The sequence below is a fragment of the Onychostoma macrolepis genome, chromosome 03 (genome assembly GCF_012432095.1).
Source record: "Onychostoma macrolepis isolate SWU-2019 chromosome 03, ASM1243209v1, whole genome shotgun sequence".
Taxonomy (NCBI): Eukaryota; Metazoa; Chordata; class Actinopteri; order Cypriniformes; family Cyprinidae; genus Onychostoma; species Onychostoma macrolepis.
Window position 1 is genome coordinate 31,619,697 of NC_081157.1, and position 26,520 is coordinate 31,646,216.

The 26,520-nt window shown below is 38.3% G+C and overlaps 1 protein-coding gene and 1 long non-coding RNA gene across 3 annotated transcripts in view; one reads left to right on the top strand and one right to left on the bottom strand.

Annotated features, from left to right (window-relative positions):
* asic2 (acid-sensing (proton-gated) ion channel 2) overlaps nucleotides 1–26,520 on the bottom strand; it is a 440,995-nt gene that overhangs the window by 170,269 nt on the left and 244,206 nt on the right. The window lies entirely within an intron of this gene.
* LOC131536433 (uncharacterized) lies at nucleotides 3,966–9,699 on the top strand. Its single transcript, XR_009269956.1, has 4 exons — nucleotides 3,966–3,997; nucleotides 4,176–4,205; nucleotides 4,299–4,366; nucleotides 9,507–9,699. It is a non-coding gene; the product is annotated as an uncharacterized LOC131536433 (long non-coding RNA).

A 26,520-nucleotide genomic window follows, 5' to 3' on the forward strand; every position in this document is an offset into this window, starting at 1 on the left:
CTGTTAGACGAGTAAGGCTTTATGCTCTCTGATAACCACTATGCTGATGTATCTCATCCTGCAATCTTCTCTAAGACGGGGAGGACGGGTGTTGAGGAATATTCATGAAGCTTTTGGGGTCCTTTTTTATAGTCTCCAGTCATTCTAGCTTTCTCATTGCTTTCATCAGATGGTCCATAGGGCCCCCAGGGAGTGAGAGGGAGAGGAAAAGGTCAGTGATCCTGGTGAGGGATTATCCATAATGAGGGGTTTTAAAGGTTACCTGCATTAGATCAACAGCGTTCCACTTCTGTCTCTTACAGTTTAAAAAAGACAAGCACACATGAATTGAGTGTGACTTAGTTCTGGCTTTTTCTATCCTTCTGTTTTCACTGCAAGTGTCTTGTCTTTCCCGTTTATGAAGTCTTCATACAAAAAGTTTCCAAAAGAAAGATTAAAAAAAAAAAAAGGGTTCCCCAAAGAACCTGTCATTGAACAGTTCTAAAAAATAACATATATATACAGTATATATATATTATATACTTTTTTTTTCTATTGGTTCCATAAAGAAGAATAGAAAATAGAAAAAAATATTTGTGGGTATGGTTTATTAATCTGTGGGCACGATTTGTTAAACCGAGGGAACAGTTTAAGAATTCATGAGTACGGTTTATAAACTGAGGGGACGGATTGCAAAACCGTCGGCACGGATTGTTTTTTTTTTTTCTCCTACAGGTGACTTCCCGGGCTCCGTAGGTATTTGTACAAAAAAAAAAAAACAACCTTTGTTGCTATATGGTTACACATATTGTTATACAAACTGGGACAAATCGACACAGGGCAGCTCAACACTGCTAAAGCTTCTTTCACTCAGATGGGTGGGGGAAGTGCCCTGGAACAATAAATTGTACAATTCAAAACCATTACACTTTCTCTCAACAGTTCTTCATCCACAGCACAGCCTTTTCTACTTCCAGTAATGTAGTATATCTGTTGACCTTCTGAGGATACATTTATTTGATCAAAACAACAAATATTTTTTTTTTGATGAATGAAAAGTTTAGAACAGCATTCATTTGAAATAGAAATATTCTGTATAATTATAAATGTCTTTATTCTCGCTTTTATAATCTAAGTAGTATTCTAGTAGTATGCTAGTATATATTTTTTTAAATTTTATTATCAGAAACCAACATCAGTGATTAAGTTTGTGAGAGGTGAAAAGCCACCAACTACAGCAACAAGCTATTACAAAAGGCCCAGGCGTGCGAGATGAGAGTAGATCTGGGGGGAAGACTGCAGTTCCCTCAAATATTCCAGACAACCCTAAGGCCAGATGTGGTTCTGTGGTCTAACAAGGCAAAGAAGATCATTTTGATCGAACTTACAGTCCCGTGGGAAGGATGCCACCATGCCTTCGAAAGGAGGAGTGCAAAAAAGATCTTTTACAAAACTGTCAGGAGAAAGGGTGGCAGGGATGGCTGTTCCCAGTAAAGCATTTGGACTAACAGGAAAGGAGAGGAAAGTAGCAGTCTGCAGGATGGGGGAGGCAGCAGAAAGAGCCTCTTGTTAGTTATAGAATGGGAGAGAAGAGCAAAGCTGGAATCCAGGTGGAGAAGATGGGCAGTGATTTAGCCACCACTGCCGACCCACTAACAGGAGGGTGTTACGGTTCAACGGTGTTCAACAATGAGTGTTATACACCGTTTGATGACATCAGCACCTCCTGGCCAAAGCTACATTCACACAAGGTGAATGTAAGAGAAACATCTCTTAGATGTAAATAAATGTATTTATTTTTAACCAAGTACTAAAGTAAAGTGAAATCCACTGTATAGTAAAGTGACAAAATAGTGTAAATAGTCCTCTGTAGTATGCAGGTTCAGTTTTGTGCCCTAGCTCTAGACAAGGCCAGATCACAGAGAGAGAAAAAAAAGGGAATTAAAAATGATTTAAAAGTTTTAGTTAAAAGTAGCAACAGAGTAAAAGAAACCAGCTATTCTGAATTATCATGCAATTACATACAAAATAGGGTGGCCATATGTGCCGTTCATACGGAACATGTCCTGGCTAGGATTTTAATATTGCCTAAAACATCCAAAGTAGTTTGACCAATAACAAGTAGGTATTGTACATAATCGACCAATTGTGGCGCTGCGCGTGAGAAGGTGAGACTAGGCTTGTTTGAGATGCGCCTCGCCTCGCCTGAAATGTAGGCGAGAGCAGGCGGCTGCAGTGAGGGGAGGAGTGAAATAAGCGCAGTCAAGACGGACAGTTCTGCCCTCTTGAAGTGGAACAGATACCTATGAGATCAAAGGCAGATATCGCGTTATTCTCACTCATATGCTGTGCTGCTGATAAACATGATATGATTTTAGTTCTGTTGCTTTATATGAATATAAATATGATGAACAAGACACTCAAAGTGCTTGCTATTTAATTCCATACAAAAGGCGTATTTATCATCCATTTTTATTTTAATTCAAACATGTATTTTAGATTTTTAAAGAAAATATGACAACAATCACATATCTCACACAGAGATCTCACTATAGTGTTTGGGAATATCCATGCATAATTTAAATACATAATAGCATGAAATAAGATTTAAAAAATAAAACATTTTAGAAGCATCACGGTTGTCTGAACCAATGAGCATTAAGCTGTGTTGTCACTCAGTCGTTTCCCATCATGCTTTTGATCAGCGCAGTCGGTGGAGAGCAACTGCGCGCGACTGCTCAATCCGACACAGCCGCCTTGCCGTCGCGAGAGTTTTTTGGCACATGTCAGCATGACATCTGAGCAAGGCGGACGTAACTCGGACACTTTTCTAACCGGCATGCATCTCGCGGTGATCAGCAGTAATCGATTCTGTAAATTTACAGGCATTTTCTAACAGTATTATACTGTATTTTTATAAAACAGTAAAATGCTGTATATTTTACAGAATGTCTGTAAATATACAGCAGTTTTCTGTTTTCAGCCCGCTAAATTTGTAATACAGTATCGTACTGTAAATGCATTGCATTGTGGGATAGATTTATTTTGCGTGCTCAATTCAAATGTGATGTGATGTGATGTGAACAGTGTATGAATGAATGAATGAGGCATTTATATAGCGCTTTAATGTGTATTGCAATACACCCAAAGCGCTTTACAATCATGTGGGGGGGGTCTCTCCTCAACCACCACCAGTGTGCAGCATCCACTTGGATGATGCGACGGCAGCCACAGGACAACGGCGCCAGTGCGCTCACCACACACCAGCTACAGGTGGAGAGGAGAGAGTGTCATAGAGCCAATCAAGTGGATGGGGATTATTGGGAAGCCATGATTGACAAGGGCCAGTGGAGGGAATTTGGCCAGGACACCGGGGTTACACCCCTACTCTTTACGATGAGTGTCATGGGATCATGTACTACAGGCAAACTAGGTTCGTCAGCGGGATTTAATTGAACAGAATAATTATTCGCGTTATTAAGATAAGCCAGTGGTTTGTGAATCTGCCACTAGTTTTTAAGTTTTGTGAGCTTCGTTTCGCGTTTCAGGCTTTAGCTGCCTGTGACGCAGCAAACAATGGATGACGCTGCGTGAGCAGACACGAAAATAATCTGTCATCTGAATCATCAAACCTGTGCCTGAGATGATGATAAATGGACTTTGGAGCTTGAGAAGAGGGATTATTGTCTGAGTATCGATACGGTAAGATTTTTTCGTTCACATTTCTACATTGTTTCCACGAATGGTTTGATTTTGGGAACGTTAAACTTTTGCTAATTTAAATCCCGAGTAAACAATTCTCACCTCTTTACCAAGTAATTTTGATACTTGATATAATACGGCAACATTGACCATGTCATTCTGTTACAGCCAAGTTATATCTAGCTCACTAAATTCTAAGTTAGCTCGTTAAGACACACATAACACATTCACATGACCTGCAACTGATTTTATTTGTATTTTTTTTTTCCGTTTGTTTATTTCAGGCTGAACAATGTGATGACGATCCGGTGCTAATGTAAGTGCTTCACAAGTATTACATTTGTAGTCCATGTTAAAAAATGTCAGTTCTATGATCGTGCTTTTTAATTTGTTATCATTTTGCCAGCACATGAAAATCCATAGTCATGTTCCTAATGCTTATTTCAAATGTAGTAGGCCTATTCCTGATTGCTTCCATGTCTTCACACTTGCAGAAATGAGATGGTTTTACCCTTCAAGCAGGTGTAAGTAGAGATTACTCAACATGTATTTGCAACATGTTTTATGTGTTGGTTCTGTTAGTGATGGTTGTGCTGTCTTTTTAAAAATTGTTTCAGGTATTCATCACTCCATCTGATGTCCAGCAGTCTCTACATTTGCCAGAGAACACAACTTATAATTCTTGGTATGTAAACAGTAAAGGTTTAGTACACCCTAAAATTAACATTAACTCATAATTTACACTATGGAAGCATATGGGTAGCAAAATTCAATTTGAAATCATTTCAAATTCAATTTGTGATATGCAAACTAAATGCTTAAATGCTGTTTTTCCTAAATGCATTTAGACTTAGGGGTAGGATACTTGGGATTGCATTTTCATTATAATACCGCATGATAATTGTAGCAAAAAACAGGATGCACAATAGGTCAATATTCATCGTTAACCAAACGCTTTCCACACTGACTTAAACTATATTCATCATGGAGTATTTAATGAAAATGCAATTGAAATGTCTTATATGTAAGTGTCAATGCATTTAAGAAAAATAAAAGACATTTAAAATCACCATTTTGCTATCCTTCTGCTGCACCTCAGCATGCTCAGAATGCATACTAAAACTCTCACTGCATTGTGCTGCAATTATCATGTGGTATTATGATGAAAATGCAATCCCGAGTGTCCTACCCGGAAGTCTAATGCATTTAGGAAAAACAGCATTTAAATGATAATTTTGCTACAGTTTTTGCTTGGACATGTTAGACCTATCTAATCAATTTGGGTAATACATTTTCATTGTGCAACTTATAAAGCGTTAAAATATGTTTTTAATTTGTATATTAAAACTAGTGTAGGAAATGGCAAATGTAAATTACATAATGAAATTTTCATTTTCATTTTGCACTAAATATTGCACATATGTATGGGAAAATGTAAATTTAACCCTTTCGCACGTGAGTTTAAAATATTCTAGCTGAGCCCCAGGCGTGAGTTTTTTTAGGCGACCGTTATTTTAGAACTTATAGCCTTATTGTTTCCATGGCGACGCATCATGCTTGTCATGTGACACACCGCAGCCCTAATAGCGCTGTATGACACATGGATTGCTTTTATTTCGTTTTTCCTTTTTTTATTATTAATATTCACAAACATACTCGCTATATTATTAAATATCTGATATTCCGATTCTGAAATATGTGCAAGTAAATGTATTTGGTTGTTTAAACACGTTTATAATGATCGTGTTAGTTCATCTATACCGGGTGATGGGCGCCGCCATGTTTGCTCGCTGAATCCAGCTGTGGGATTTACAACACGTAAATTCATCCTCTCCTCGAAACACGTTAAAATAAGTCTCCAGTAAACTGGGAGAAGAGCAGAGTAAACTTTATTGTTACCTACACTATGTGTATATGATATCAATAAAACATGTCGTCAGATTATATTTGTAAGGATCATTATTGCTGCTTCCATAGACATCAGCGCATATTTTACAAACTATAAATGTATGGCTTTGCTAGTACTTATGTGTATTTAAATGTCTGAAATCTTAAATAAGCATTATATGGTTGAAAACACTGAATAAGTGATAATATTACAAGCGCTCATGGCGTCTGATCTGGCTCCGCGCCAGAAAGCAGATTTAATTTCAGCAGTTGATGACGTGACTCACTGAAAGTTCTAATCACACCAGTGTGATCGTACGCTCCTGGGACCAGCCAAGACTAATCACACCGGTGTGATCGTACGCGTTAAAGGGTTAAATGCAGAAAAACATTGCCATTTTGTATATTACATTTCAAACTGAATTTTGCTACCCATATGCTTCCATATTACGCAACCTGGCGTTGTTCTAATGCCGTATGACCTTCTTTGTTTTTCGGAACCACTAAAGGAGAATAAATAAAATATAAAAAAAGCCTGCTCATGCTCGTCCATATAATGGCAGTGATAGTGACCAGCATCAAGACATGTGACACATGTCATATATTCCAAGTGTTCTGGGGGAATACGATATGGTTTGGTGAAAAAGAAACCGTAATTTTAAGTATACTTAAAAATAAGTTATATAACAGAATAATACTGTATTTGGTAAATACAGTACAGAACTGTAAATGATGTATACAGTAGCAGTCCTGTAAAAATACAGTATGTGGCTGGCAACCCAGCTGCCAGTACTTTACTGTAAATTTACAACGAAAAGTTTTACAGTGTATGTACAGAGAACGATCAAAGCGATGCAAATATGTGCACGTGTTTGTTCTGGTGCGTTCAAGTCATGTCGGATACATCGTATTACCAGTTGAACGCCACCACAAAGTCGTTATTATGAGTGGGAAAGTTAAAAAAACAAAACAAACAAAAAAAAAAATGATATATATATTAATGCTGCCTTCACGTGCTATCGGAAATTTCCCATTTCCCACTTATGAAGTCGTGATTACGAGCTTGTCATATTCAAGTGCTTTAATGTTGGAAAGAATAAAATGTAGCATCCCATTGGTTGACAACCATATAAACATTCACCATGCTATACATGCAGTTCGCTCACAATTCTGGAATTTCGGCCAAATACATGCTTATTTCACTGCTTATAAAACATACAATATGCTTCGAATTTTTTGTAATGTACAATAAAACTATATAAGTTACATATACAAAATATTATATTATTGTATAATTATAATATAATATGTAATTATTCAGTTTACATCACCTTCATAAATTAAATAAAAACTGAAAAAAAAAAGGAAAAAAAAAAACAATGATGCACATTCTTCATTTTGTAGATGTAGTGTTTAAAAAAAATCGTTGAATTGTATGTAGAAAAGTTAAATCGCCATCTTGTTCCGACCAAAGTGACTTTGCGCCGTACACGACTTGTCAACTCGTAAGTACGAACGTCCCAGGAGGACTTGAACGCAGCATTCGTTCGACTTGAGGTGTCACTGCGCACCGATCAAAAAAGACACCAAGGTTGGCGCGAGAGGATTTGAAAGCATAAGGAGCCGTCTGCTCTGCTCTCATGAATGTCACACAACGATCTATCTGCACAGTGCAAACATCCAAAACCTGGATATTTTAGGCAATATAGAAATCCTGGCAAGGACGCGTCCTGTAAAAATGGCCCTTATGGTCACCCTAATAAAAGAGAAACAAGAAAACAAACAAAAAACAGTGTGTGCATCCTGTGGAGTCTTTTATTCCCGTGAATTTATCCAAAAGGCATTTCATAAATGCTAAATATGATAATCATTTTCATTAACATCTGTTCATTACTTTTTATAGTACATAACAAATCACTTAAAGCCAGAGAATGTTTTCACACACACACGAACGCACACTTTTAGAAGACATTAGGTATGCTTAGGACAGGGTCTGACCGTCTGAGCTGTGCTATTAGGGCTCTACGCTGTTCTAGTCCAGTCAACCTTAACAAAGCAGAGTTAATGGTTCATACAACAAATTTCAGAACAAAGCAGCTACAGACTCCATCTGCTAAGTGCATACTTAAAATCACTCTCACAGAAGCAATCTCTCGCTGCTCTCGCTGTTTCACTCCAGTAACCTTTGGGTCAAATGATTGCCACTTGGAGTATCAGTTATATTTGTGGCAAGGAAAAAAATAAAATAAAAATTGGACCTGTTGTGAGTCCTCAGAAAACTTTGTTGTATACAACAGATGAATCTGTTTGGGATGGATGGGTGGGTGGATAGATAGATTCAATAACAAAACATCACTACAGTATATTTTTCAGTGTTGCATCTGTAATAAATTATTTGCATGTCAAACTTCCATCTTAATACATTATTTCACAATAAATATTTTATTTGAAAATGAGAACTGGTGGATGTCAGGGCAAGGGTCACTGTCTGTTTTGAAGAGCGTAGGTGAAAGAAACTTCATCTCCATTTATAGGATAACTTATTTCTAGAAGTGATGGTCTAGGAGTTCATATCAATATCCACTTTTTTTTATTTTTTTTAATGAAAAAGTAATTACTGGGCAACAGTCCAAAGTGTAATTGCCTGCTCTTCACGCTGAGATAATATTCTTCATACACCAACAATACTTATCTTTATTTAAGGCTCTAGTCTAATACAGGAGAGATGATGGAAGGTTTTCCTTCTGACAGATCCATTAAGTATCTTCCATACATCCATCACAGAAGCTTAATCCACGTCAAGCTTCAGAGCCTCTTTCTTATTAAAGAATAATGGTGTAGGTAGATTGTTGTTAGGAGGTTATTAGGATCCAGACTGTCTGCTTTTGTGAGCCCTCATACAGTATAGTGATCACAAGACATCTTAAAGATCTTTAAGGTCCTGGAGTTCTGTGAGTGGGTTTGAATTCCTTTGAAAAATGACCTTTAACTAAAAACAAAAATGACCCAAAACTCTAGTACCTTTATTCAATGTAATTGCAGCCAGCCTCTTCTCACCATCTTTATCACCACATAAGCTGAATTTAGATCAAAGGCCGCTGGTTATGTGATTGTAATGCAGGCCTTTCCTCTCAGCTGCCGGGATAAAGGACCACCTGAGAACAGAGCTCTGGGCTAAAGCCATAGACAAGCATTCATTAACTCACCTTTTGTGGGTTCAGATCCACCCGCTTCATTTTGCTTTGTGAAGAACCCCCTTGATTCCACAAGCTGCTTTAATGAAATCTCTGGGTATTATATATTTATAAATTGCTCTCATTATAAAATAGAGGATATGTTTCAAATGAAGCCAGTGAAAGATCATATCTAAGATCGCAGTTTCATTTCAGGTATTAAATGTGGACTTTATTTTGTATTCTTTACCACTTCTTACATCAAACAAAAAGTCTTCACACACAATCATAATAACCTTTTTATGATGGTCACAAATTACAGTGACTACTTGAAATAAACCTCATAAGTTAGCAGAAGCTATAACTGTAACCATGACTACAGCACTTTAATAACTCAACCTCTGCCGGCTGAACGCCAGCAGTTAAAACACAAAAATGTCTGGAAAATCTAAGGAAAATTTTTTTTTTTTAAATGATGCCACACTTTGATGTGCGATTCATATAGCAGCAGGGCATAAACAAAGCGGTCTCTCTTTCTTGAGGGCCTGATGTGAAGGCCAAAATAAGTCGCACACATTAGCAGCTACAGTGAAGTAGCGCGAATCATAATTAGACTAATCTCCACGGGAACAATTTCTATTCGTGGCTTGTGTTAACAGCGCATGGGAAAGCAAAGAAAAAAAAATCAAGATTTGTGGACAATGTGGTGCTAAAGAGTCCCTGTGGGCTGTAAAATCCTCACAGCTAATCATTTGATTTTTGCAGACGTTATTAGGCTCCATGTTCTGGATAATGGGAAGTGGACAGAGAAAAACTCAGAAGCGGACATGAGTGTTATTCCTCATTGCAGTTGGTAAACGGGGGACTACAAGACAAAAAAAAAAGTGATGAAAGGCCATTCCTACAGCTGGTATCTGAACCTTCAAACTGACTACAAGGATCCTGTCATGCATTAAAACCAAACTCAGAAAAGAAAAAAAAAACCCGAAATGGCAGTGAAGTGCGGAAAAGAAGATATCACTATCTCACTATCTCCAACAGAGGTAGTCTCATTCCCTAACACCCACTTGATTTCCTCTCTTCTGTGCAATTAAAATGAGGCTGCTTGCATTGGCAGCCCTCGTACACTGGTTCTCCTGAGCCATGGCTTTGGAAAATTGCTGATTTTGGCAGCTCCCTCATGCAGAATTCTACCTGCTACTTTGATCCTGTCATGGTGAATGAGGGCAGGCAGCTGGAGGGTTGGCGGTTAAGCACTTTGCAAGAATAATTTGGAAATGGGGACGATGGTGAGCGTGTGCTTTTGATGAAGGGAATTTGAATACAGAGGCATTTGCCTGACGTTTCTAGCCACAAAAATGAATCTGAGAAATGAAAAGACTGAAAATAAAATGTAGTTTGCAGAAAATGTAATTTACACACTGAAGTACTGGAGATACATGGGAGGAAGAGACAAAGAGAGGTACTTATAAAGGTCTTTTTTTCTGAAGTGGCATCTTGATCTGCAGCATTACAGATGTTATTAGAAATTATCTGAATAAAAAGAGCCAAATTTTTGAAAAGTGAAAACTATTGTTTGCTCATTCCGTAATGGCAAATGAGAAAGGAAAAACAGCAATGTACTACTTGTTCTGAGCTCTTTAAGATTTGGCACTGTAGTGTGAACAACTCAAAAAAAGGGTTGTTTGTTTGTTTGTCTGTTGACAGAAAAATTACCTACTCACTTGACTTTTTACTTTTGGGTGAACTATTCCTTTAAATCTTTACCTAGTTGATTCTTGCTTGAATGTTTGCCAGCTGTAGTGAATTCACTTGTTTACTCAACAACCATTACAATATGATTTTGCAATTTTAGTTTGGAGCAGAAAATTCACAAATCATTTAGACACACAAACCCACTGTTAAAAATAACATGTTTATACAACTGTACTTTTGGGTTCCAATTACTTAAAGATATACTGTAGCCCTTCTGCTATTCCTGCAGTGCTTTCATTCCAGACACCAGGGTACCAGACACCAGTTTGGACAAACTAACAAGCCTGATTCCAATGTACCACATTGATCCTGACGTGTTTTGTTTGTGTGCATGACTTTGTTTGGTGTGACCTTTCTAGAAAAGCCTGTAGATATGAGCCATCTCTGTGACTATGAAATAGTAATGCACTGTTGATGTTAGCAGAGCTGACGGATGTGGCTTTTGAGGGATCTTATCTCACGGTGAGCTTCAACTGACACATGCTGATGTCTCATTTCATTTACTTTGACAACATTGGATACAATTTTGGGTTCTGTTCCAGAAGAGATATACTTTACTTGTATATCATTCTTTAAGTAAAGTGGGTGCAAGAACTGGACCTTAAAAAAAAAGACCCAATTAATTTTATTATTCAGCAAGGATGCATTAAAAAGATTAAAAAAATAAATACAGTTTGAAAAAAAAAAAAGCATCATTGAAGAGCATAAGAGACTTTCAAAATCATTCAGAAATCTTACTGACCCCAAACTTTTGAACATTAGTGTACCTATATTCATGAGTTAATGAAATCCCTGCTCAACTATACACAGCACTATATATATATATATATATATATATATATATATACATATATATATATATATATATATATATATATATATAATTAAAAACAGTACAGTAATAACTTAATTTCCTTAATAACTTAATCAATTAAATAATAGAAAAATATTGACAATAATAATACAATAGTATCAGCTGGAATTCCTAAATTGCATGAATTCATTATTTCATGAACCCTAAAGTATTTCTAAACATTTTTACATCTAAAAAGGTGACCATGGGCAATTTCTGATGCTGTGAGGCTAAGATATTGTAAACCAGATACTTCTGAAAGTTTCGATTGCATTTTCAGACAACAAGAGGCGGGCAATGATAACAAAGAAGCATTTGATTATTATTTCTTCTCAAAGGAACGCTTTCAGTGTTTCCAAACATTGTATTCACGTCCTATAATTGTGCAGAAGGGAGAATAGACAGGAACAGAACATCTGTGCGTGCATATGTGCATCTCAGCTGACACTTGACCATCTTATCTTAGACCCATCCTCTCTTCTCAATGCTAATTGATAAACGAGTGGAAAAAAACAAACACCTGATGTGGGTCAGCATCCATCCACTGAGCTGCTCTGAAATGCAATCTGTATTTCCTCTCTCCGTGGCCCTCTGTCCCAGGTGAAAAGAAGCCTTCGTCTTTCTGTTCTCCAACTGTGGCAGTGAGTTCTCTGGGGCTTTCCTGTCTGTCTCTCAGCCCTCTTTCACATCACTCTTAGAGACAGCTTTCTTCCACACTTGCCTTATGTATTATTGAGAGGGAGACTCAGTGCTGTCTTCTTTGTCTTTGTGTGGGCCTAAAGGCTCTCTAAAGGATCTGTTTAAACGCTCAACATGAGAAGGTAAAGAGGGCAAATGAGTGAGGGTGTCTGGATCTGACTGTCTTGAGCTCTGGGTTACCAGGAAGCTTCCCGAGACTCGGTACACTCTGTGTTATCGGACAGAGCACCACAGGGGCAACAGCTCTTAAATATTTCATGAACTTCGGGCAGACACGCTGGGCCAAGACTCCTGGGCTCCGGATTTCAACTGCCTGACAAGATTGCGACTTGTTTAACACTTTGTGACTAAGGGCGATGTGGCAGGATGTCGCACTAGTGGCAAATCCACAAACAAAACGGCTTCCCGACATGCAAATACGCTCATCTGAAGAGACAGATAGCAAATGCAGCGACGTGCACAAAACGTATCCTCCCTCGTCGAATTTTGATCAAAGAGTCTATTTAGTAATAGCACTATTTTCAGCGCTGTTGAACAGCCATCTTGCATTTCTTGACATCTTCACATCCATTGACTTCTCATTTGCGATGCTGACAGTCCATAACATTATTTTAGTTTTTAATCTTCAGGGTTTCGAAATGCATTTTGCCATCTTGAAGGACTATATCAGTCATGGTCTTCTAAACTGTGTGGATGTGGATTAATGCAGCTCAAAGCTGAATTAATGAATGGAGTGTATAGTCTTCACATCATTTACATCATATTATTGCCTAACTGATTAAAGATCTGTTTTAGATGAGATGTGGAGATACAGTTTTTAAACAGAGACATTGATTTAGCTACACAGTGTGAAGGCCGTTTTACACAGTCTATTAGCAGTGATGAGGAAGCTACTTCACAACTGTAATACTTTGAAAGTGCTACTCAGAATGCAAAGCAGTTAAACCAAAGTCAAGCTATTTTAGAAAGCAATAGCTTGTTAAATATGAAACCATCAGTCAAGTTCATTCTTTATCGTCTATTTTTATCTTAAATTCAATTTTATACACCATAATTTTCATTTCTATAACGTGTGAATATATCCTCTATCGTATTCTACAACAAAAACATTCAGAGCGCCTTGTTGTCACTAGTTTTATTTAGATTTTCCTAGTCCACTATTAGCTTATAGCCTGTTAACATGTGTCTGTGTCTGTTCCCCGAATAGTGAGGTCAAAATATAAATTTAATGCAGGATCTAGAAAAAATCTGATCATGATTAAACCAGAAAAATGCTTAATAAATGAACAAAAACAATTTTCCAAGCTTGGGCTCCTAAACATTAGATCACTCGCACCCAAAGCAGTTATTGTAAATGAAATGATCATAGATAATAGTTTTGATGCACTCTGCTTGACTGAAACCTGGCTCAAACCAAATGATTATATTGGTCTAAATGACTCTACTCCACTATGCTAATGTTATAAGCATGAGCCCTTTCAGATTGGTCGTGGCGACAGTGTTGCAACAATATATAGTGACATTCTCAATGTTACCCAGAAAACAGGATACAGGTTTCATTCGAAATACTTCTACTCAATGTTACTGTCAGATATGCAAAGGAAATCGCTCTTATCTCTTGCTCTGGCTACTGTGTATAGACCGCCAGGGCCATATACAGATTTCCTCTCAGACCCATTGGTTAATGTTGATAAAGCACTAATTTTCGGAGATTTTAACAATCACGTTGATAATACAAGTGATGCGTTAGGATTTGCGTTTACTGACCTAATAAACTGTTTTGGAGTCAAGCAAAATGTCACCGGGCCCGCTCATCGTTTTAATCATACACTAGATTTAATTATATCGCATGGAGTTGATCTTACTGATATAGATATCATACCTCAAAGTGATGATGTTACTGACCACTACCTTGTATCATGCATTCTGCCTATTACTGATATTAACTATATGGCTCTGTGTTATCGTCTGGGCAGAACTATTGTTCCAGCCAACAAAGACAGATTCACAAATAACCTGCCTGATTTATCTCAACTGCTCTGTGTACCCATAAATACACATGAACTAGACAAAATGACTAGCAACATGGGTACTATCTTCTCTAATACATTAGAAGCTGTTGCCCCCATCAAATTGAAAAAGGTTAGAGAAAAACGTACTGCGCCATGGTACAACAGTTACACCCAGTCTCTCAAAAAAGAAACTCGTAATCTTGAGCACAAATAGAGAAAAACTAACTTGGAAGTTTTTAGAATTGTGTGAAAAAACAGTATGTCCAGCTATAGACAGGCTCTAAAAGCTGCCAGGGCAGAGCATATCCACAATCTCATAGAAAATAACCAAAACAATCCAAGGTTTTTATTTAGCACAGTGGCTAGTTTAACAAATAACCAGATGCCCCCGGATCCAAATATTCCCTCACAGTTTAATAGTAATGACTTTATGAATTTCTTCACTGATAAAATAGATAACATCAGAAACACAATAACAAATGTAGATCCTACTGCTTCTAGTACTTCAGCTTCATTCATCACACCCAAAGAAAAACTGCAGTGCTTTACAACTATAGGACAGGAAGAGCTAAATAAACTTATCAGTGCATCTAAACCAACAACATGTTTATTAGATCCTGTACCCACTAAACTACTGAAAGAGTTGTTACCTGTAGCAGAAGAACTGCTGTTTAAATCTAGATTAAAGACTCCTTAGCCAAGCATTCATATAATGCATCTCATAATCTTGTACTGCAGTTATATCTGATCAAATGCACATTATTATTCTTTAGCTTGGGTTGAAGAAATCATTTTTGCTTGGTTGGAACAGCAGCTACGCTAATTACTGTATGTCCCTATTTGTTTCTCTGATTCTAGGAATTACACAAGCTTCAGTCTGGATCCAACCCTTAAAAGATCTGAGATGACCGAACAGCTGAGAAGAGATGATGCCAACCCTGAAACAACACATAGAACTACCAAATTTTGCTATAAGTTTGATTGCAACATATAATCATTGCTGTTAATAGTGTTCATCGTCTGTTTGATTACGCCATTATATATGTACATCAACTTGACATAGTCACCACTGATAAGCTACTACTAAATATACTGTAGAAACTTAATTTCCTGTAAAGCTTTTTGGGTGAACTATGCCTTTAACTTTCCCATTCATCTCAAGGGTAAACAGATTTCATTTTTTTCAGCTAATTAATTCAAATTGAATTGTCACTTGCAATATTTTTTGTTATCAACTTTTTATTATTTTTTTTACACACAACATCACAACATCCATTCAAAACAAAAACAAAAACAACAGACATATAATCAATACAAAATCCATTCATGACAAAACACAAAAACAACAACAACAGACATCCTCTATAATCCAGTACTTTAGAAAAATATCACTGCCAAACATCAACAGCGCCCAGCTCGGCCACATCAATTCATGCCGCTGTACACTGATGAGACATAAACTTGGCTTAACCATATAATCAATTTGTAATAACGAGGATAAAACAAAGTTTACATGTGTCCATAGATTATTAACAGAATAGGACACTCCCCAAACATATGGAGAAAAGTACCTGCTGACGCAGTATTACAGAAATAGCAGTTGTAATTTGGTTGTAGTTTCATTTTGAATCTTTTGCAAGGAGTTATTATGCATGCCCTATGAATAACTTTGAAATGTATAAGACGATGACCCAAGTTTTTAGAGGTTAAACTGAGGTTAGACCACACTTTTTCCCAAGTCGACAGATAAATTAAGGCCAGATAATTCCCAATTCCAAACAGATTTGACAGAAAAAGGCATTGTAATGCAATCAACAATTCCACCACACACCAAGGAAACAGATGGTCGACCAGAAGATGGCACAATCCAATCCCGCACAGGATGAGATCTCCTTAAAGTAACTCTATGTGCCAAACCACCTGAGTGCACAATTTAAAAATCAAATGAAATAAATAAAGATATTAATGTATGTTGTATAAAATAAAAGTAGCACAAAAAAAGGAATGACAAACAACTTTGAACAAGAACCAAAACAGACAACACATTACCGAGAATATAGGTCTGCCTAAAAAAAATTTGTAATAATTTTGGATACGTGACCGATCCACTCCAATGCAAAACATGTCCCCAAAAAGCGTCAAGAACTAGTAATCAAACCTTCTCTCCATTAGCTCCAAGAAAAGATTTCAAGGTTTACCAGTCACTAGACAAGTTTGCAGGATAAAAGATCACAGCAGAAACTTAAGTGTCCATGTCCACCTTGTTATTCTAGAAGATGCCTTCTTCTGTGGCAGTGAGCTGATAAAATCCTTCACTTTCTGAGAAGAGTCGAACATCATCTGCTCACCATTGTGCCGTAGTTTAATTATCGCCAGATAGATTAGAAACGGCTGCAGTCCCAGTGCTGTCCTCCTCCTAAGGACTGAGTTGAAGTTCCTTCTCCTGGCAGACGTGGCTGGACTGAAGTCAGGAAAAAACAGCAGCGTGACATAATCCTGCATATATTTCACCAGGTATGCCAGACGTGCACCCTTCAGGATCTGTCTTGCCATCTCAGCACACAAAAGATAAGAGTGTGCGGCCACTCGGAGTTATTTTTCTTCCATAATAGATGCGATGAGCCCGCTCAATCTCAATATCGCGTCCTTTCAGTGCAGGAATCCATTTGGAAAGATTAGCTCTGAGAAAGCCGGCTGTATCGAAGCCCTCCACCGCCTCCTGCTCCTATCTTCCATGTTCGTCACTTTATCGGGAAAGTTGTTCTAGCTGCTTTCTCAGGTTTGTGACTGTCCTCCTATCCTCATGTACAGCTGCTTGAATGGAATCGACCCGGTCCCGTGTCTGTTTCACAGCAATGGCTAGCTTTTCAAATTCTGCTTTTAGCTCTTTTACAGAATTGTTGGTCGCTTGTATGTCCATATGTAGGTCACACAATGCCGGGGTCAGTACAGAGTCTATCGCATCTCTTACTGTCGAGGCCTCAACCTAATCCAAAGTACTTTGCTGCTCTTTAAGCACTAGCTTGATACCATTAGCAATGGAGCCGTCGAGATCCTCTTTGGTGATGGTCGAATCTTTAAATTTTTCCTTTATTGGCGATTGCTCAATCACTCTTTTCCGATTGTCCTTGACTGTTGAAGTATTCATGATGGAACAGATAGAGAGTGGTTCGAAATTTACTATTGGGATTGTAGAATATTTGACAGAGTGAGCAGAGCATAGGACTGTGCGTGCACTGCTGTCGAGGGTCACATGATCTCCCGTCACTTGCAATCTTGAGGAGAAATGTATGTTTCATTGTATATAAAAACCACTGTGTGTTATCATGTTACAGAACACAGGCTTCTCACAGATTCTGCATCAGAACAGAATGGTTAACGGCGTAAACTGGAAACATCTGGCATCATAAATACTGTTTTATGTATTTCTGACAGGACGAATACATTCCTGTCAGCGGTGCCATGGGCTGTAAATTGATTAAGCTGGAGCAATACTCCAGTGATGCCTATGAGCCTGTTTCATAGACACGCTTTAACTTCAAATGTACTGTATTTGCTACTAGTGTGGTGCGTTCATGCAAGCGGTGCTTATTGACACTTCAAATCCATATTTGCATACACACCCAGCAAAAGCAGTGCGTTTAAGCGCTAGATCTGATGCGTAGTATACACCCTCCAGTAAGAGCACTGATCTGAGATGCTGCTGGTAAATAACTGCTGATGCAAGAGTAGCTGTAGAGCCAAATGTAAACATATAAAAATGTCTAATGCTGCAACACAGGTTTTAAAGTTGAGTGGTGCAAACAGAGAACAATGGCATTGTGCAGTCCAGTGAAGTAATGCAGTAAATTAATGCAAATAGAGGAGAATACTCTCCTGTAATGTGGTTAAATGACATAAAAGTGGGATATTTCTATAACAGTACGCTGTAAATGCTCTTTATATCTGCTGGTGTGTGGAGAATGCAATCATTTGTAAAGTGAGAGGCTGCAAGAACAACAAACACTCATGTCCTGTTTGGGGTCCCTGAGACCACAATGATGTGTGTATAAGAATAATAATAGGGTTATTATTATTTCAAAATTTCAAAATTATCCTCTTATTTCCCTTTAAACTATTTTAGTTAGACCAAATGAGCTACACTACCATTTAATGTGTTATATATATATTATAATATTATATATAACACATTACATTTGTATATATACACTGAACAAAATTATAAACGCAACACACTTGTTTTTACCACCATTTTTCATGAGCTGAACTCAAAGATCTAAGACTTTTTCAATGTACACAAAAGGCCTATTTCTCTCAAATATTGTTCACAAATCTGTCTAAATGTGTGTTAGTGAGCACTTCTCCTTTGCTGAGATAATCCATCCACCTCACAGGTGTGGCATATCAAGATACTGATTAGAAAGCATGATTATTGCACAGGTGTGCCTTAGGCTGGCCACAATAAAAGGCCACTCTAAAATGTGCAGTTTTACTGTATTGGGGTGGTCCGGTGGGGTCTGAAAACCAGTCAATATCTGGTGTGACCACCATTTGCCTCACGCAGTGCAACACATCTCCTTCGCATAGAGTTGATCAGGTTGTTGATTGTGGCCTGTGGAATGTTGGTCCACTCCTCTTCAATGGCTGTGCGAAGTTGCTGGATATTGGCAGGAACTGGAGCACGCTGTCGTATACGCCGATCCAGAGCATCCCAAACATGCTCAATGGGTGACATGTTCGGTGAGTATGCTGGCCATGCAAGAACTGGGATGTTTTCAGCTTCCAGGAATTGTGTACAGATCCTTGCAACATGGGGCCGTGCATTATCATGCTGCAACATGAGGTGATGGTCGTGGATGAATGGCACAACAATGGGCCTCAGGATCTCGTCACGGTATCTCTGTGCATTCAAAATGCAAATCAATAAAATGCACCTGTGCTCGTTGTCCATAACATACGCCTGCCCATAACATAACCCCACCGCCACCATGGGCCACTCGATCCACAACATTGACATCAGCAAACCGCTCACCCACATGACGCCATACACGCTGTCTGCATCTGCCCTGTACAGTGAAAACCAGGATTCATCCGTGAAGAGAACACCTCTCCAAAGTGCCAGACCCCATCGAATGTGAGCATTTGCCCGCTCAAGTCAGTTACGACGACGAACTGCAGTCAGGTCGAGACCCTGATGAAGACGACGAGCATGCAGATGAGCTTCCCTAAGACGGTTTCTGACAGTTTGTGCAGAAATTCTTTGGTTATGCAAACCGATTGTTGCAGTAGCTGTCCGGGTGGCTGGTCTCAGACGATCTTGGAGGTGAAGATGCTGGATGTGGAGGTCCTGGGCTGGTGTGGTTACACGTGGTCTGCGGTTGTGAGGCCAGTTGGATGTACTGCCAAATTCTCTGAAACGCCTTTGGAGACGGCTTATGGTAGAGAAATGAACATTCAATTCACGGGCAACAGCTCTGGTGGGCATTACTGCAGTCAGCATGCCAATTGCACACTCCCTCAAAACTTGCGACATCTGTGGCATTGTGCTATGTGATAAAACTGCACATTTTAGAGTGGCCTTTTATTGTGGCCAGCCTAAGGCACACCTGTGCAATAATCATGCTGTCTAATCAGCATCTTGATATGCCACACCTGTGAGGTGGATGAATTATCTCGGCAAAGGAGAAGTGCTCACTAACACAGATTTAGACAGATTTGTGAACAATATTTGAGAGAAATAGGCTTTTTGTGTACATAGAAAAAGTCTTAGATCTTTGAGTTCAGCTCATGAAAATGGGGGCAAAAACAAGTGTTGCATTTATAATTTTGTTCAGTGTATATACTGTATATAAAACTCATCTCAGCTTATCTCATTTACCTTTCCTGATCCCATCCTACTCTCTCTCTCACTCGCTTTCTGTCATATCTCCACTGTCCTATCAAGAAAATGCAAAAACGCCAGAAAAGTGTTTTTTAAAATATTTTACTGATCAACTTTTGAACAGTAGTGTAATTAAAAGCTATTAGACAGATATCATTATTAAATATTGAAGATTAAAGCGGTTGCATTTTAAAGTAGACTTGCTTCTAGATAAATAAATAAATTAAAATAAATGACAGGAGTGTGAACACTACTTAGACACTTTGCTATCTTTGCTTGAGGAAATTTCTTGTATTTATTCTTACTTCATATCTTTTTGAGATTTGAAGACATTTAAAAAAATTATCATCAAGTTGAAACTGTCTATAATCCATTCTCGATTAGGAACATGAAGTTTCAACCTGCATTTCAATGTTCAGTATTTTTTATTTATTTATTTTTTGAGCTATTAAAATAGCCCTGGGCTCTCAGACCCCAAACAGCACTTGAATGATGAAGTAGTTGCAGTATTACAAGGCAGAATCAACCGTGAGAGATAGTGAGAGGAGGTTTATCACATTCTCAAATCCTCAGGGGTTGACAGCTGACCCCTGCAGTTATATTGATTGCTCGTGTCTGCTCTGAGGGGACAGTGATGTGAGTGATGGGCAGGGGACGTCTAGTGTTTATCCTTACCACAGAGACACTTCCCTCCTCCTCTACATTACCATCAAATCAGTTACACAACGGTTTACTGACTGTCAGTGTCACATATGGGCAAACAATTCTCTGATTACTATGTCTCACAATCTTCTTATTAAGATGTCAGCTCTCTCAAGTCTGATGCTGTTTCATACGAGTAGACCAGTGCACAGCCATGAAAAAATCCATAAAATACACACGCACACACACACACACACACACACACACACACACACAGGATTTAGCTGTAAATGTGTTGAAATAAAGAAATGCATGACAAACTAGTTTAAGGAAACAGAACCTTTCACACTTCCACCAGGTATGAGACATAATCCTTATTATTCTTTTATCATTATTCTTTTGTTTTTATTCAGCCAATATCAGCCTTTTTCAGATGAAAAAACACTAAAATAACTTAATTTAAAATTTTAATATTAATTTATATGTACACAACATTCTTAATGTTTGAACAATTACAGTACCTATATATTATTATTTTTTGTATTTTAAAATTGGATTGTAATATTCTCAGCTTTAAACTAATTTGTAGACACACACTCAATTAGCATAATTAATTAACAGGCACTTAGCCGCTACACTTAATACATTTATTACTGACTGCTGACATTAGAAAGCCACAAACCTATTCTATCTGTATTTTAAGAAACAGTGGCTTTTACATTTCTTGCAATTAAGTGAGTAATTTTTTTTTTCAATGTCTATTTATAACCAAACCAAGGATTCACAGGTGTGCTGTTAGCTCCAGCTGGACAAAAAAAACAAAAAAATAAATAAAAAAAACATAATTCTCCACTGCAAATCTTGTGCCAGCTGAGCAACTGCCACTGAAATAAATGGGAATACAGGTATTACAAACCTCCTGTAAGACAATGTAAGAGCTGGAAAGCTATTTGAAAACATAATTTTTGCAATTACATTTGATGCCACTAGTGATGAAGAAACTGTACACCTTAATCTTAAACAAAAGATGCTACTGCAGTATCGACATTGGTACGCAAAAAGAAAATAGCCATTACTACCAAACAAATCTATATAATTTCACTGGGAGGAAACTCTAATATGAAGATGATTATGGTGCAATCTTTAGGGGAGAAGGAGGCGGGGATGTATAATGATGACAACAGGGAATGATTCTGTACTGAATGAAAGGTACTGATGATTAAATGTTATGTTACATTTTTGACTTAGTGATTTGATGGGCAGGTAGAAACGCTTTCTGTACAAAATGAGCTTTAATGAAAGATGATAGTAAAAATGTATTCAGTGATAAATATATGCAGTAATGAAAGGTGGAACATTTCCGTTCTGAAGAAAGAAGTGGAAATGTTTAATTTACTCACTTATTTTCTCAAATAAATGTTAGTATGCTGGAACAGAGTGTTTTATTTGTTTCCTGTCTTTTGGTGTCTTCGCAATTACTCACAAATTTAGTCCAATAAGCAAGTGAGGGAAATTCATTCTCAATTCAAAAATAAAACACATTTATATTACTTAAGGGGAAACAAAATTGTATAATTCACTATCAGAAAAAAAAAAAAAAAAAACTGTACCTTTAGGGGCACATCAGCTTATCAGTGGGTCAGAATTAAAGGGACAAATTTAGACATTATTTGGCCCTAAAAGATTCATACAGCATCTTAAGGGGACATACTACTCTAAGGTACTTATGCATCTTTCAGGGGTAAATAAGGTACAAAGTTGTCCCTTTAAGGATACTGACCCAGTGATAAGCTCATGTGCCCCTAAAGGTATACAGTTTTATAAGCATTATAAATGTTAAGCAAGTACTGGTGGGATAGTGTGACTATTTGCTCTGCTCAAATACAATAGATCCATACATCAGAAATATGAATTTATGTCTTCTCTTATACATACATGCAGAAAGCAGAATGGGCGAATTAAATAAAATACATGGTGTACTCGAGGACAACGTAAAGCATGCAAGGTTTATAGATCAAATCTAGTTGTATCCACCCGTGTGTGTGTGTGTGTGTGTTTAGAGGATGGGCAAGGGAGCTGGTGATTTGAAGCTTTGGTTTCCCTCAGAGGGATGATTTCAGACCCATAACTTTGGACAGCTTCAAAGTATTAAAGTTCCTGCAGAGAAAAAAAGTTCAGGGCAATATGTTGCTAAGCAGCTGATGTGGTGTAATCTTAAGCCTTTGCCTAGGATGCTTACAGAAACATGCTGTGGCTCTCTCTCTGTGTGTGTGTGTGTGTGTGTGTGTGTGTGTGTGTGTGTGTGTGTGTGTGTGTGTGTGTGTGTGTGTGTGTGTGTGTGTGTGTGTGTGTGTGTGTGTGTGTATTTGTGCATACATATTGAAATAAAAATTGCATGCTGGTTGGCACGGATATGCAATGCCTTAAAGGATTACTTCACCCAAAAATGAACCTTCTGTCATTATTTACTCATACTTGTGTTGTTTTAAACCATGTACCTTTTCCTTTTCCCCCCAAAAAGAGCATTGCATTTTCTTGCTTTTTTTCCCTATATAATGAAAGTGAATGAGGACTGGAGCTGTTAGACTACAAAAAAAAAAAAAAACAAACAAACAAAAAAAAACACCATAAAACCAAATGCAGCCTTGGTACACAGAAGAGACTTGTGACGAGCCGGTTGCCTCCCACCTTATTGTCATCACCACCCCGTCCCATATTTGCCGCCCTTCACCAGGCTCCCGACGGGAGTGGGTGTGAGAGGAGGGGCGTGGAAACAGCGAGGGCTGGCGGCGTGTGATGAGGCGCACCTGAATCGAATGGAGCCTCATCACCGCCGCTGTTTAAATGCCAAGCGCGCCTCTCCTCGAGAGACCGGTCTCTTTCCCCGTGCATGCACGCTGGTGTCCTCGTGGGTCCAGGAAGGGAGCGTAGAGGGACTTCCGCGCCACCGGAGACGTGAGCCGCCGAACCCGCGGTCCGGACGAAAGCCGCACCCGTATGACGGCCGTCGGGCCAGGATGCCGGGCCGTACAAGTCCTGCCAAAGGACGTGGACAAAGAGGAAGAGCCGCCACTAGGATGAAGCCGCCGCCCCTCGCGCCCCGGACCAGAACGGGAGCGCGTGCGCGTGCGGCCGCCGGACTCCGCCCCTTACCTGGACCCTCCCTTCCAGAACACTGCCCTCCTTCACAAGCCCCGCAGCATGACGAGGACACCAGACCCCGTTTCTTTTGGACACTTTTTCCCCCTTGGACACTGTGTCTGTCGTTGGCTCCTCCCGTCACAGACTTCATTTAAAGATTTAAAAATCATGTTTCAACCTTTTGACAAACACACTGTCTTCTGAAGTCTGATGATAGCTGTGCCAAGAAACTGATATTCAAGTCATTATTCACTGATAATCTGGTGTAACTGAGTCAGATTAGTGTGAAAGATTTGCGACCAAACGATTCAGACTGGTATGTTTATAATAATAATAATTATTATTATTATTATTATACAGACAACTCTGATATACTTCAAAAATCCTACTTTTTGTGTTCCATGGCAGAAAGACAGTTACATAGATTTGGAATGACAAATATGAGGACAAGATTGTAATTTACTTTCCCTTTACACCCAGTAGAATCATTTGAAGTTTCTGCCTATGCAGAGCCAGTTTATGTAGAAACACAACATTAACTAATCAGATAACACTAACACTAACTAATAATCATACACATGCCAAAGCCTCAAAACAATTTCTTATACCTATAAATGTATTGATGCTTTCTCGGCTCACAGAGTATTACAGAATATTACTACTTATATGGCCCTTAACAGTCTAGCTCCTGTGTACCTAACTAGTCTACTACTAGTCTTAGGTACTAGTCTTCTGTCACGCTACAATCCATCACGCTCCCTAAGGTCACAAAACTCTGGACTCTTGTTAGTACCTAGGATAGCAAAGTCCACTAAAGGAGGTAGAGCTTTTTCACATTTGGCTCACAAACTCTGGAATAACCTTCCTGATAACGTTCAGGGTTCAGACACACTCTCTGTTTAAATCTAGATTAAAGACTTTTTAGCCAAGCATTCACATAATGTATCTCATGATTTTGTACTTCAGCTATATCTGATCAAATGCACATTTTCATTATTTTGCTTGGGTTGAACACATCATCTTTGCTTGGATGGAACAGCAGCTACGCTAATTTCGTCTCTATTTGGTTCTCTGATTTTGCCACGGGACTTGCATCGCAAGGCAACTTGGAATTACACAAGCTTCAGTCTGGATCCAATCCTTGTGAAGTTCTGAGATGACCGAACACCTGAGAAGAGATGATGCCAACCCCCCAGTAGACTAACCCTGGAACAACATATAAAACTACCAAATGTTGCTTAATCGCAACATTTAATCGCAATTGCAAAGTTTAATCATAACATATAATCATTGCAGTTAATAGTATTCACCGTCTGTTTGATTATGTGTAATTCGTAACTAACTGCACGACTCTTACTGTACATTTCTGCCATAGTCACCACTAATAACCTACTCCTAAATATAACGTAAAAACTTTACATTTTCTGTAAAGCTGCTTTGCAACGATTTGTATCGTGAAAAGTGCTATACAAGTAAACTTGAAATGAATTGAATTTAATTGAATTTTCAATAATAGCAGACAGAAGGCTGCAGTAGCTCAAAAAAAAAAAAAAGGATTAGCAGCAAAGCAAGAAAATTGAAAGCAGCAAGTCATGGAAAGAAGCCCAGGAGTTCATTTAGGATCCAACTGTCATTTAGTGCTCCTGAGAGACTGTAAAAACTAACTGCACATTTTTCTTTTCTTTATTTATTTTTTAATGCTTTTCAGTAAAACATTAGGATTCAGACCGAATACTCATTCTGCCATTCTGCTCTGGTTATACAGATCTGAGATGTGCAATTAAGGTTTTTGGGGTTTCTTTCTACAGCAACATCAACAACTACACAACCATATAGCACAGGAGGAGAAAGAGAAAAAGAAAAAAGGCTAAAGAAACCTACAAACAGCGCAGTATTGAATGAAATGTAGAAGTGCGGTATGTGGCCACTGTCACTTTGCTCAGGATCGATGGGACTTGTACTCAGTATGTTGTAAATTGCACAGGAGTATCCTCTGAATCGATAAGTGTGCACACAGGGCCAAGCCGTCAGCGTGTACAAAGAGTGTGTAAAGAACATGCGGAGACAGGCTAAGCAGTTGGATCCACAGAGGTCAACGCTAGGGCTAATAACAAGGTCTGATTTATGACTGAAGCTAAACAGAGAGAGATAGACAGGCGGTAACGTTTACTACTAGATATAAATCTGCTAAACTACTCTAACTCTCAGTGGATTTCAGTCAGGCCAACAATGAGTTCAGCTGATAATTTTACCTTACAAAGTCAGTTTTGAGATTAATAATAATAAGTTCAAGCGACTATTGCATCACATAAGCATTTTCATTCTAGACAGCATTTGAGAAGACAAAAATGTGGATAATGATTCATTAATATTTTGATATTGAATATTTAGAAAGACATTTAGAATCAAATGACTAAATGCATATTTAGCAGCATGCTAGTATAAGGGCCTGAAAGCTAAATGACACAGACTTACAGTGCTGCTCTCTAATATTGGCACCCTTTGTAAATATGAGCAAAGGTGGCTATGAAAATAAATCTGCATTGTTTATTCTTTTGATCTTTCATTAAAAAATTTTACAAAATTCTAACCTTTCATTGAAGTAAAACAATGGAAAGTGGGGGAAACTCACATTATGAAATAATTGTTTTTCTCTAGTTCACGTTAGCCACAGTTATTGTCACCCAATTATTGCAACGTCCTTTTCCCTAGATAACAGAGTTTTCTCCTATAATGCCTGATGAGTTTGGAGAACACCTGATAAGAGATCAGAGACCATTCCTTCATCCAGAATCT